Raw genomic sequence first — 12,629 nt, forward strand, 5'->3', positions numbered from 1 at the left:
CCTTTGGTAACCATAAGTTTGTTTTCTATGTCTGTGAGTCTATTTCTATTTTGTAAGTAAGTTCGTTTGTATCATATTTTTTTTAGATTCCACATACGACTGATATCATATGATCTCTGTCTGACCTACTTCACTTAGTACGATAATCTCTAGGACCATCCATGTTGCTGCCAATGGCATTATTTCATTCTTTTTATGGCTGAGTAATACTCCATTGTGTATATGTACCACATCTTCTTTATCCAGTCATTCGTCAGTGGACACTTAGGCTGCTTCCATGTCTTGGCTACTGTGAATAGTGCTGCTATGAACATTGGGGTGCATGGATCTTTTCGAATCATGATTTTCTCTGGATATATGCCCAGGAGTGGGATTGCTGGATCGTATAGTAACTCTACTTTTTGTTTTTTAAGGAACCTCCATACTGTTCTCCACAGTGCTAATGAGATGACTCTTAGCTGAGGGGTCTCTAGGTAGGGTGTAGGTTGTCAGGATCTGGGCTGGTCCCTCTGGCATGGAGGGCTGGGCAATTTGGGCTGGTTCCAGGCCAGAGGAACCTGCCCTGTGATTAGAGGGTTGCAACTTTCAACACCACCCCTTCAAAACCTTGGTGATTACCAGTGGCCAAAGATTTAATCAATTGTGCCTACATAATGGACCGTCCATAAAAACCCCAAATGAAGGGGTTTGGAGAGAGTCCCGGCTGGTGAACACATCCACGTGCCGGGAGCGTAGTGCACCCCAAACTCCATGGAGACAGAAGTCCCTGTGCTTGGGATGCCTCTGGACCTCAGCGTCTGTATCTCATCGTCTGGCTGTTCATTTGTATCCTTCATAATAAACAGGTAACAGAAAGTAAAGTGTGTCCCTGAGTTCTGTGAGTCAATATAGCAAATTATTAACCATGAGAAGGGGGTTGTAAGAACACCTGAACTGTAGCCAAGTCGTACAGAAGTGTGGGTAACCTGGGGCACCCACTACTGGCAATTGGCATCTGAAGTTAGGAGGCTGAGGTTGGGGGACTGAGCCCCTAACCTGTGAGGTCTGTCGTTAACTACTGTGGTTAGTGTCAGAATTGAATTAAACTTTAGGACGCCCAGGTGGTGTGGGAGAATTGGAGAATTGCTTGTTGTGCAAAATCCGTACAGTTGCTTCCAGAAGTGTTATGAGTGACCAACAAAAATCAGTTTCAAAAAACACAAGAAATTAAAAGTCAGGATAACGTTGCATCTGGGGCAAAAGAAGGGGTTGTGATTGGGACAGGCATCGGAAGGAGCTATCAGGGTGGCTGGCAAAGTTCTATTTCTCAACCTGGCAGTGTTTGCCTTGAAAGAATTCACTGGGAATTCCCTAGCGGTCCAGTGGTTAGGGTTCCACACTTCTACTGCAGGGGGCACGGGTTCAATCCCTGGTCGGGGAATTAAGGTCCCACATGCCACAGGGCACATCCACCCCCCCCCCAAAAAAAAAGGGGCAAAAAAATGAATTCGCTAAGCCATATATTTGATTTGGGAAGTTTTCTGAATTTCTGATTTATTTTGTAATAAAAAGTTTTTTTTAAGTGAAAACAAAGGTCTGTCCCATGAAGACAATTTTCCTTTTGAAAGCTAGAACCTCATTTGTCTCCTGTTCTTTTCTATATATTATCAAATAACTGCGTCTATAAGCAAAGACGCGTTTAAAACCTCTCTAGGAATCAGAATGCATAAAAAAGTTGTCATCTTGCTTTGTTTCACGAGGCTCCATATGGCTTTTCTGCTCTGCAGAAAAATGGAGAAATTCACCCACACAACTCCTGCTTTCAGGATAGGATTAAGTCCTGTTTCTTCAACAGAACAAAAATGTACTTCTCTATTATCTGCTTGAGACGAACAGAGAGACAATCTGAGATTTAGTGATTTCCTTAGAAAAGTAGAGCCCAGTGTGGTCACTTAAGGTCACCCACACTTGTTTGGATGTGAGCTAGCCAAGGGCTCCCCGCCTCAGACTAATGAATGGGTCCAAGTATGATAGATGGGAGCAGACCACACGGCAGACTTGCTCTGGCTCTGCCGCACCTTCATCCCATGCCCCATAGCTGCATCCTTGCATTGGCACCTCGCTTCTGAGCTCTTAAAACCAGTGATTTAGCAAACCCAGCCACCGGAGCCCTACAGAGAGGTTGGGGATATTCTAGGATCCTGCATGCCTCGTGGTACGGCCAAAACAACAGTGGAGCTATACCATTATGATACCATTATGATGAACCTCAAAAAAGGGCTGGGCTTCCAGGTCCTAGGAGCTCCCTGACAGTGGGAGGAACCCAGGCTTCCTGCAGTCTCAGAGCTCCCGGCCTGCAGCACAAGCCTGGCATAGCAGAGGTCTTGTGAACGATAACACATAATAATAAGTACATATACTATATTATGTATGTATTAGAAGTGTTCACTAATATACCCATATAAATAAATGGTCATACCTAATGCCGAGTAATTCCAAGGCATGGCTTTTTCTCCGCCATTTACCCCTGCACCTCCTCCCCTCTCCCCGCCATCTCAGACTCCGAGGTCTCCTTTCTGATCCCAGCATCCAGCAGGTGCATTCCTGGCTCAGGACCATTGCACTTGCTGTTCCCTCAATTCTGAACACTCTGCCCCCAGATTTTTGCAAACCTCCTCCTTCCCTTCATTCAGGTCAGCTCAGATGTGATCCTCATCCATTATCTACCTGATTTACTTGTTTGCCTGTTTATTTCCTGACCCTTGCTGGACTATAAGCCCCATCAGAGAAGGAATCCTTGTCATTTCCGTATCCTGAACCTCTAGGACACCTCCAGACTCCAGGAGTGTCTGGAGGACTGGAAGTCAAGGGCTGGCCCCTGGCCTTCACTGTCACCAAGAGGATCCCTACCCACCAGGTGTTGAGTTCAACACAACTCACCTGGGCCTGGGCTGTGTGCTGAAGCAGGCAGCCTAGGCACTGGGAGTCCCGAGTCCCTAGGTCCCCTTCTCAATCTGGGGGAACACCCCTTCTCTCCGTGACTCTACAAACGTCCTCCTTTCTCCCTCCTATCCAGGACACCAGCCTCTTTCTTTTTTAAAAAAATAAATTTATTTATTTTTGGCTGTGTTGGGTCTTCGCTGCTGCGCACGGGCTTTCTCTAGTTGCGGCGAGCAGGGGCTACTCTTTGTTGTGGTGCGCGGGCTGCTCATTGTGGTGGCTCCTCTTGTTGCTGAGCTTGGGCTCTAGGGACACAGGCTTCAGTAGTTGTGGCGCACGGGCTCAGTAGTTGTGGCTCGCGGGCTTGAGGGCAGGCTCAGTAGCTGTGGTGCGCGGGCTTAGTTGCTCTGTGGCATGTGGCATCTTCCCAGACCAGGGCTCGAACCCGTGTCCTTTGCATTGGCAGGCGGATGCTTAACCACTGCGCCACCGGGGAAGTCCCAGCCTCTTTCTTTAACAAACCTTTTTAGGGCAGTTTCTCTAGAATTAGGCCCAAGATGGGAAGTCTTGATCCGTGATGCTCTGCTAAGGCAGTGCTCTCAGGAAAAGGAAAGAGAGGGAGCAGAACAGGGAGGCAGTCAGCCGCCGAAGACTAGCTTCAGCCTGGCCCTGAGGCAGGAGGTGAGGGGCAGGGCAGGAGTTGTCCCACTTGGAGGTATGAAGTCCTGTTTTGTGCCTCTGGCCACTCAGTCACTGGCCTCAGGCGGGGTGACTGTAGGGTTCCTGAGCTCTCATCCAGCCCAGTGGGGCGATGTTCCCAAGGGGACAGGCCACCCTCACCAGGACTCTGCAGGTCAAGTTACCTGGGCGGCGCTCATGACTTCAGGCAGCCTCAGCTTCCTCCCTGCGAGAGCCCTGCCTGCAGGAGGGAGAGACCACAGCCTGCAGGGCCTCTGCCCCAAAAGGAGAGGAAGAGGAACCCAAATCCACATCTCAAACGTCCTGCCATCCAAGCAAGTGCTCAGTAATGTTAGCTCGCAGCTACAGGTGTGCCGGGGGCAGCGGGGAATAAAGGAGGCCTGGCCACCCTCCTGCCCTCCTGAGGAGCCCTGCAGCCCCCGAGGTGGCCAGCCACGCAGACTCCAAAGGCTTGTCCACTGGCGGCAGGGAAAGCGGGATGGCGGGGATCCCCTTTCCCTGCAGCTCCCCTGACCCGAGTCCTCTCCGTCACTCATTTCCTTTACAAGCAGCGGGAGAGCCTCAAGCTATAGATTTTATAGCCTTAGGAAATCCCATTCAAGTGATGCTGTTCTTGCAGAATTCCTCTACTACTATTTTTACTGGCAGAAAGAAAAGAAGAAAATCAAGGATGCCTAGAGTACAGCAAGAGGACCTGTTTCTTTCTTTCTTTTTGTAAATTTTATTTATTTTTTTATACATCAGGTTCTTATTAGTTATCCATTTTATACATATTAGTGTATACGTGTCAATCCCAATCTCCCAATTCATCACACCACCACCACCATCCCCCGCCACTTTCCCCCCTTGGTGTCCATACGTTTGGAGAACCTGTTTCTTAAAACTGTTTTAGTTCACTGATTTAAAAAAAAAACTGTGGGAGTTCCCCGGCGGTCCAGTGGTTAGGACTCAGCGCTTTCACTGCTGTGGCCTGGGTTCAATCCCTAGTTGGGGAACTAAGATTCTGCAAGCCATGCAGTGTGGCCAAAAAAAAAATATTGAACTTCAGAGAACAAAGATCTCCTTGAAATCTGCATTCATCTAAAATAGTGATTCAATGCATATTGCAATTATGACACACTCAAAATGTTTGCAGTTTTATTTGTTTTCTAACATGATAAAAACCATGCAGGTCAACCCTGGAAGTCATTCATGTGTCTACCTGGGGTTGGATGGGGGTGGGGTCTTTTGTGTCTCAGAGTTAAAGTGGAGCGTGGTAGATGCAGAAAGAATTCCTCCCAAATGCCTCCCGAGCATGCCTTTACCTGGTCTCTCACCAGCAGTCGGGTCAGAGGGGAAGAGAGGGGCCAGAAGGCCCAGACACCCTATTTCTTCAGGGTTTTGCCTTCCTGTATCCAGAGTTCTGAAATCGCACTGAAGGGCTCAACCCAGACAGCCCAGCAGCTGGCAGCCCCACAGCCTCTGCTTCTCCAGCTACAGGGTCGTGTAACCTCCAACCCAGCAGAATGGGTTTCTAACTCATGTCTTATCATCTATGCTGCTCCCTGCAGAAAACTCTCCATGCTGGTAAGACAGAATCCCCATGTCTGATTGTTTATGTCCCCCCAGAATTCATATGTTAAATCCTAACCCCGAATGTGATGGGATTAGGGGGTGCAACCTTGAAGAGGTGATTAGGTCATGAGGGTGGAGGCCTCATAAATGGGATTAGTGCCCTTATAAAAGGGACCCTGCAGAGCTCCTGAGCCCCTTCTGCCCTGTGAGGACACAGCAAGATGGTGCTGTGAACCAGGAAGTGGGGCCTCACCCGACAGGTCTGCTGGGGCCTGGATCTTGGGCTTCCAGCCTCCAGAACTGTGAGAAACAGACGTCTGTTGCTTGTGAGCCCCCTAGTCTATCATATTCTGTTATAACCACCTGGAGAGACTGAGACAGTTTCCCCTCTAGGGATGCACACACACACACCCCCGGCCCCAAGCGGCTCTGCGCTGTGCCCTTGCTGGTGGAACCCTTCTTCCTCACCCACTCTTGCCCTCATTTACTCCCCTCCACCTCCCCACAGCCCCGTGACTGCTGCAGGGCCCCTCCTGCAGAACCACCCTCTCCTGGAAACCCTGCCCAGCGCCCCCCCACCCCGCCCCTCAGTCCCACCTCCCCTCGGGGGTGAGGGGCACTGCAGAGAGCAGAGTGCCCGCGGGGGTGGGACAGGAGAGGGTCTGAAGTAGGCAGGTGAATGAACACTTCCTTCTTCAGGCAGTCAGGCCTTTATTTTTAGTTCCTTTCTATTTACTGCAAGTAATACTGGTTCTCCTTTTTAAAATCAACTTACTTTTTTTGATTTTTAAGAAAAATATTAAGCAAATCGTAGTACAAGTGGTGCTGGGCAAGCAAAAGTCCTCAGGGTGGAAAGAGAGGGATGGGTTTTTAGAGCCCGCGGCCCTTGCTGTTTCCATCCTCACCTGCACTTACAACCTTCTCAGCTGTTCCTTAGCTTGTGGCCCTCCAGACTGGGAGCTCCTGGGGGGTAGTCATCACTGTGTCTCCAGGACCCCCATGGTGCCCTCGTCCAGTGGGTGTGCTGTGCACACTTCCTGCCCTGAGCTGAGCCCCACATGCTTGAGTTCCTCCGCTGGGCCTGGGTGTGTGTCTGGCTCAGGCCAGAAGCCACTTCCTCATTGTCTGTGGTCCTGGTCCTTGGGTGACAGCCAAGCAGGCACAGGGTGTGTGTGCCTGCTTGCATCTGGCTGGGGCCCTGCCTCGGGGCCCAGGAGTGGAGAGGGCTTGTTGGTGAACGTGTTGGCGAGGCCAGGCTTGTCCCCTTCTGGGGAAAAGGCCTGGGAGTGGGCCTTCCATGACGTTGAGCCACAGGACTTTTGTGCAGGTTCAAGAAAAGGTTAATTGGGGTGAGCTCTGTCCCCGCTGTCACTCATCTGCACCCTTGCACAGGTGGATCAGTTGGTCCGCAGGCCAAGGATGTGAGCTTGTACCACTGATAGCCCATGCCCTGTGTGGTCCCTGCAGCACCCAGAAGGGAGGCCGATCACCCCAGGTACTCACTCATTCACTCAACAAACATCTGCTGAGCTCCTACTCTACTGATAGCAGTAGCTGACATGTATTACACACTCGCTGTGCTCCAGGCAGTGCATGAAATGCTCCCACGTGGTTGTCTGCAAATGATAGGCTATAATTAAATGAGATAATACATGAGCTCAATAAAGCCTGCCTCTTTGTATTATTACTGCTTTCATCTCGCTATTATTAGCCCCAAGCGCCAGGCTCCGCAGATAAGATGCATAAAGCCTCCCTCCCAGCCTGTGGAGCAGTCACAGATAATTACAGGACCAGAGAAATCAGTCCAGGTAGATGCCCTCTGAGGGGGAAGGGCTTCTGTGAGTGCTACAGAGGGAGGGACTAACTGTCTGCAGGGTGAAAAAAACCTCACCTGGCTGCCCCAGGCTGGGATAGCATTAGCCTTGGCCAGAGGGAGAGAGGAGGGGCAGGTACTGTACCGGTCTAGGAAGGCTTTGGCTTAGGTGCCCTCTAGGGCCTGAGCAAGTGGTGTATGTCTGGGGCCTGGCAGGAAGTTGTATGGATGGAGGCTGGCGGGGAGGGGCACAGGCCCCTGGGGCACCTGGCTAGTAGGGCTTAAGCACAACAGTTTAAGTTGTGGAGCTCGAGGTGAGCTGGCTGGGAGGAGTAGTCTTGGTGCGGAGGCCGCTCCCGGCAGGGCTGCCCTGGGCTCAGGCCACACCTAGGGAGGAGCCACCTGGCTGCCCTGCTGGGCCTGGATCTCCACCCAGTCATGGTATTGGGACACTAGTGGTTAAGGTGGCCATTGTGTGGTCTGGATGATGAGAATTATTCAGCTTTGACATGTGCCTTTGGACTGCCAAGTCCCAGAGACAGGGAGATCCAAGGAGCATTGGTCGCTGAAGACAAGAAGTCTGGAGGCCTGGGCTTCAGCCCCAGCAACCCTGTCAGCCTCCTCATGTGCAAAGTGGGCATAAGAATAGCCCCCATCATATCCACCCCACAGATTTGCCGTCAAGACCAAATTCATGTAGGTGGTTCAGAGTCTGGGGTCGGACGTTACAGTGATTGGGTTCAATCTGGATTCTACTGCTTTTTAGCTGTGAACTCTGAGCAAGTTACAGAGAACCTTTAGGAGCCTCAGTTTCGTCATCTGTAAGATGGGGCTAACCATAGCTCCTAACTCCCAGGTTATTGTGAGGATGACATGCTCCTAGTGCATTAGTGGGTGTGTTCTCAGTAAATTAGCTGGTATTGTGCACCTGTTTAATTTGTGAATGTCAAAACTCTAAACAAAGGACCTCCCAAACTCATGCCCCCTTTCCCCTTAACTCACTTTCTAGAACCAGTTTGTCTTTTCTCACTCCATCTTCCCTTCTGCCACCAGGGTGAGCTTCCTAAAGCACAGATTTTCCTTGTGCTGTCGCTCTGGCTTGGTGGTCACAGTCTTTCTCCTCTGGCCGCAAACCCACCACACCCACCACTGCTCTTCATCCCATGCCCGCGCTCCATCTCAGGCACTGAGCGCTTTCCGGACCTCGGCCATTCCTCATGCTGCTCCTTCGTCCTGGAATGACACCTCATGTCTCACCTTCTCCCCATTATGGCCACCACATTGTCTGCTTTTCCTGATTCCTCCAGTTGGTACGAACTTCTCTTTCCTCCAAACACCCCTAAGCCTCCAGAGGCAGGGGTGTGGGTTTGCATGTGTATCTGGGCCCCGTGACTGACAGACCCGGGGCCTGCCCGCCGTTGGCCTTTTGTAAGTTCGTGCTCACCTGGACTCCTCTGTGGTGGCTGAGAAGGAGCCTCTGGCCAAGGGTCAGGCTGCAAGACTCAGGAGAGGTAATGCTGCCTCTGCTGTCTGAACCATCAGAAGGCAACGGCCAGGCCCTGGAGCCGTGCCAGCCTCCCGCGCTGCGGCCCACATCCTGTCCCTGGCTTTCGTGGCCTGGGTGAGGATGTATGACAGCGGGAAACCTGGGCAGCTCCTGTGCAGGAGACTGCAAGAAGCCAGGGAGGAGAAATGTATTTCTTATAGATCTGGAGGTTGCAATCTGAGATCAAGGTGTCAGCAGGTTGGTTTCTCCTTGAAGCCTCTCTCCGTGGTCACTTTCAGGCAGTGTCCTCACATGGCCTTTCTTCTCTGTGGGTGCACTCCTGATGTCTCTTTTTGTGTCCACATTTCTTCCTTTTATAAGGACACCAGTCAGATTGGATCAGGACCCACCCTAATGGCCTCATTTTAACTTAATCATCTCTCTAAAGGCCCTATTTCCAAATACAGTCACATTCTGAGGTACTGGGATTAGGACTTCAACATATGACAAAATTCAGTGCATAACAGTGGGTCCCCAAAGGACAGCCAGAATGGCACTGTCCAAAGATGGAGGAGTAGGGGGGACAGATACTCACCATAATTCCTGACTCCCTCTTCACTCAGGCCCCATGCTGAAAGCAGTGAGCACTTTGAGAACCAGAGACAGGAAGGGTCTCATCTAGATAAGTTTAAAAGGAAGAGGCTGGGAGAATCCCAGAATTTCCCAGATAGAATAAGGTACCCCATGGACTTCCCTGGCGGTCCAGTGGTTAAGACTCTGTGCTTCCACTGCAGGGGGCATGGGTTCCATCCCTGGTTGGGGAACTAAGATCCTGCATGCCATGTGGTGCAGCGCCCCCCCCCCAAAAGAATAAGGTACCTTATTCTTATCCTTAGAAGTATCTACCACCAATCCCACCATGACAATAACAGCTCCCATTTATGAGCACTGACTCTGACTCTATGGTTGCCATCGCTTTCACACCATTTTTATGTTTTCCTCTACATTTTGTGGGACTTGGAGCATGTTGGTAACTCTGTTTTAAGGTCTTTGTCTGCTCATTACATCATCCCTGTCACTTCTGTGTTTGTTTCTCCTGATGTGTTTTTTTCCCTGGTTACGGGTCACGTCTTCCTGCATCTTTGCACGTCTGGTCATTTTTGGTTGGACGCCAGACATTGTGCACTTGGTATTGTTGGGTGCTGGATTTTACTGTATTCTTTTAAATAGCACTGGATTTTGCTCTGGCGTGCTGTTATGTTACTTGGGCTCAGTTTCATTCTTTTGATCTTGCTTCTAGGCTTTATTATTTACTAGAGCAGCCTTTAGTTTAGGGCTAATGTCGTCCCACTACGAAGGTGTGATCCTTTGGAGGACTCGACTCCACTCTATATCATGAGGTCTTTCCACCCTGGTTGGAGGGAATACTAACTCCTGTGTGAGCTCTGGAAATTATTCAGGGCCTGCTACTTCCTGGTGTTCTTTCCACAGCCGGCTTCCTAGCATTTCAATCCACCCATGCAGAGTACTCAGAGGCTCAGTGCAGCGCTTCTGCAGATCTCTGGAATTCTCTCTCTGTGTGGACAGTTCCCTCCTCTTGGGTCCTCTGACCTGTGACTCCTAGCAGCCTCGGGTCTCCTGAACTCAGGTCTGTCTTCTGTGATTGAGACCCCTGGCTTGCTTTAGTTCCCCTTCCTGTGCTGTGGCCCAGAAAATGGCTCCAGGAAGCCACCTGGGAAGCCATAGAACTCACCTCATTCATTTCCCTTCTTCAGGGATCACAGCCCTGCGTCACCTGGAGTCTGATACCTGAAAACCACTGTTTCATCTGGAGGCCCTACAAGTGAAAGCTCTGCTACCATCATCTCATTAAGTCTTCAAGACACTCTAGAAGTCAGATTATCTTAAAAACAAGGGGGGGGCTTCCCTGGTGGCACAGTGGTTAAGAATCTGCCTGCCAATGCAGGGATGCAGCCTCTTCCTTTTAAACTTATCTAGATGAGACCCTTCCTGTCTCTGGTTCTGAAAGCGCTCACTGCTTTCGGCATGGGGCCTGAGCGAAGAGGGAGTCAGGAATTATGGTGTGTATCTGTCCCCCCTACTCCTCCATCTTTGGACAGTGCCATTCTGGCTGTCCTTTGGGGACCCACTGTTATGCACTGAATTTTGTCATATGTTGAAGTCCTAATGCAGGGGACACGGGTTCAAGCCCTGGTCCGGGAAGATCCCACATGCCGCGGAACAACTAAGCCCGTGTGCCACAACTACAGTGCCGGTGCTCTAGTGCCTGTGAGCCACAGCTACTGAGCCGACACGCCGCAACTACTGAAGCCTGCACGCCTAGAGCCCGTGCTCCGCAACAAGAGAAGTCACCGCAATGAGAAGCCTGCGCACCACAACGAAGAGTAGCCCCTGCTCGCCGCAACCAGGGAAAGCCTGCACACAGCAACGGAGACCCATTGCAGCCAAAAATAAATACATAAAATAATTACATTTATTTTTAAAAACTAAATAAATAATAAAAACGAGGAAACGTAGAGCACCCAGGTAACTTTCCCTGAGTCAGACAGCTGCCAAGGTGTTGGTCATGTGTCTGCCTGACTCTGAGAATGCTACCATGCACTGTCCGGACCCTGAGGGAATCCAGCTTCCAGGGGCAAGGCCTTGGCCGTCTCAGGCCTTGCCACCTGGATCCAGGCTCCTTCTATTTCAGGACACTCCCCCTCCCGCAGGTGTCCTGGCCCCCAGCCCCAGAGCTCATTTCTGTGTGTACCCAGTGTGGGAAGGACTGTTTGGTCTGCATTTATATTCACAGTCACATCTGCCCACGAGGCACATTGGGTCAGCAGGCAGCATCCTCTACTGAACAACATATTTGCTCTATGGAGCTGGTTGAAGTTTAACACCAAGGGTCTGCCTTAATGATCTTCACGGAGGATGCAGAGCGGCGCACCTGGGGAATGAGGTAGAGCCCGAGTGATTGGGGTGAGGCCAGCCCAGGCTACCGTTTCACAAGCGGCTTTTCAAGTCTCAAGCACTTCCCTTCCCTCAGTTTATTTATTAAAAAATTTCAGGGACTTCCCTGGTGGTCCAGTGGTTAAGACTCCACACTTCCACTGCAGGGTGCATGGGTTCGATCCCTGGTTGGGGAACTAAGATCCCACATGCTGTGTGGCATGGCCCCCCCTCAAAAAAATTCAAACATATTAAAAAAGTAGAGGGATGAAACACTCATAAACCTATCACCTAGACTGAAGAATTTTGTTTCACCTTTCTTTGTTTTTGCTGCAGTATTTTAAAGTAAATGACAAACTTCTAAACACTGCAGCATGTATCTCTAAAATATAAGGACTTTTCTGATATAACCACAATAATTCTATTATTACACTTAGCAAAATAAATAATTTTAAAATATTATCTACTCTTGGTTCACAGTTAAAATCCTCTCTTGTCCTTAACAACTTTTAGAGTTGGTTTGTTAAAGCAGTACCCAGTCAAGGACTGAATTTCTTATATTTCTTTCTTTTTAAAAATTTATTTATTGTTTATTTATTTATTTTTGGCTGCATTGGGTCTTCGTTGCTGTGTGCGGGCTTTCTCTAGTTGTGGCGAGCAGGGGCTACTCTTCGTTGCGGTGTGAGGGCTTCTCACTGCAGTAGATTCTCTCATTGTGGAGCACGGGTTCCACCAGGGAAGTCCACTTATATTTATTGTCTTTTAAAATCTAGGACAGTTCTTTCCCATCCACCCATTTTTTTCTAATAATACTGACTTGTTGATGACACCAGACCAGTGTCCTACAGAAGAGACTACCTTCTATCTTCATCTGACTGTACAGATATTCCTCAACTTACAGTGGGGTTAGGTCCCGATAAATCCATTGTAAGTTGAAAATATCGTAAGTTGAAGATGTATTTAACACACCTAACTTAACAAAACTCATCGCTTAGCCGAGCCTACCTTAAACGTGCTTAGAATACTGAAGTTATCCTACAGTGGGGCAAAATCATCTAACACAAAGCCTGTTTTATAAGAAAGTATTGAATATTTCATGTCATTAATTGGATACTGTACTGAAGTGAAACGCAGAATGGTTGGTTGTCTGGATACAGAATGATTGTACATGTATTGGTCATTTCTCCTCCTGATTGCAGGGCT

Source organism: Delphinapterus leucas, chromosome 16 (genome assembly GCF_059928025.1).
Source record: "Delphinapterus leucas isolate spDelLeu-1000000601 "Yukka" chromosome 16, BTC_Dleu_Yukka2, whole genome shotgun sequence".
Taxonomy (NCBI): Eukaryota; Metazoa; Chordata; class Mammalia; order Artiodactyla; family Monodontidae; genus Delphinapterus; species Delphinapterus leucas.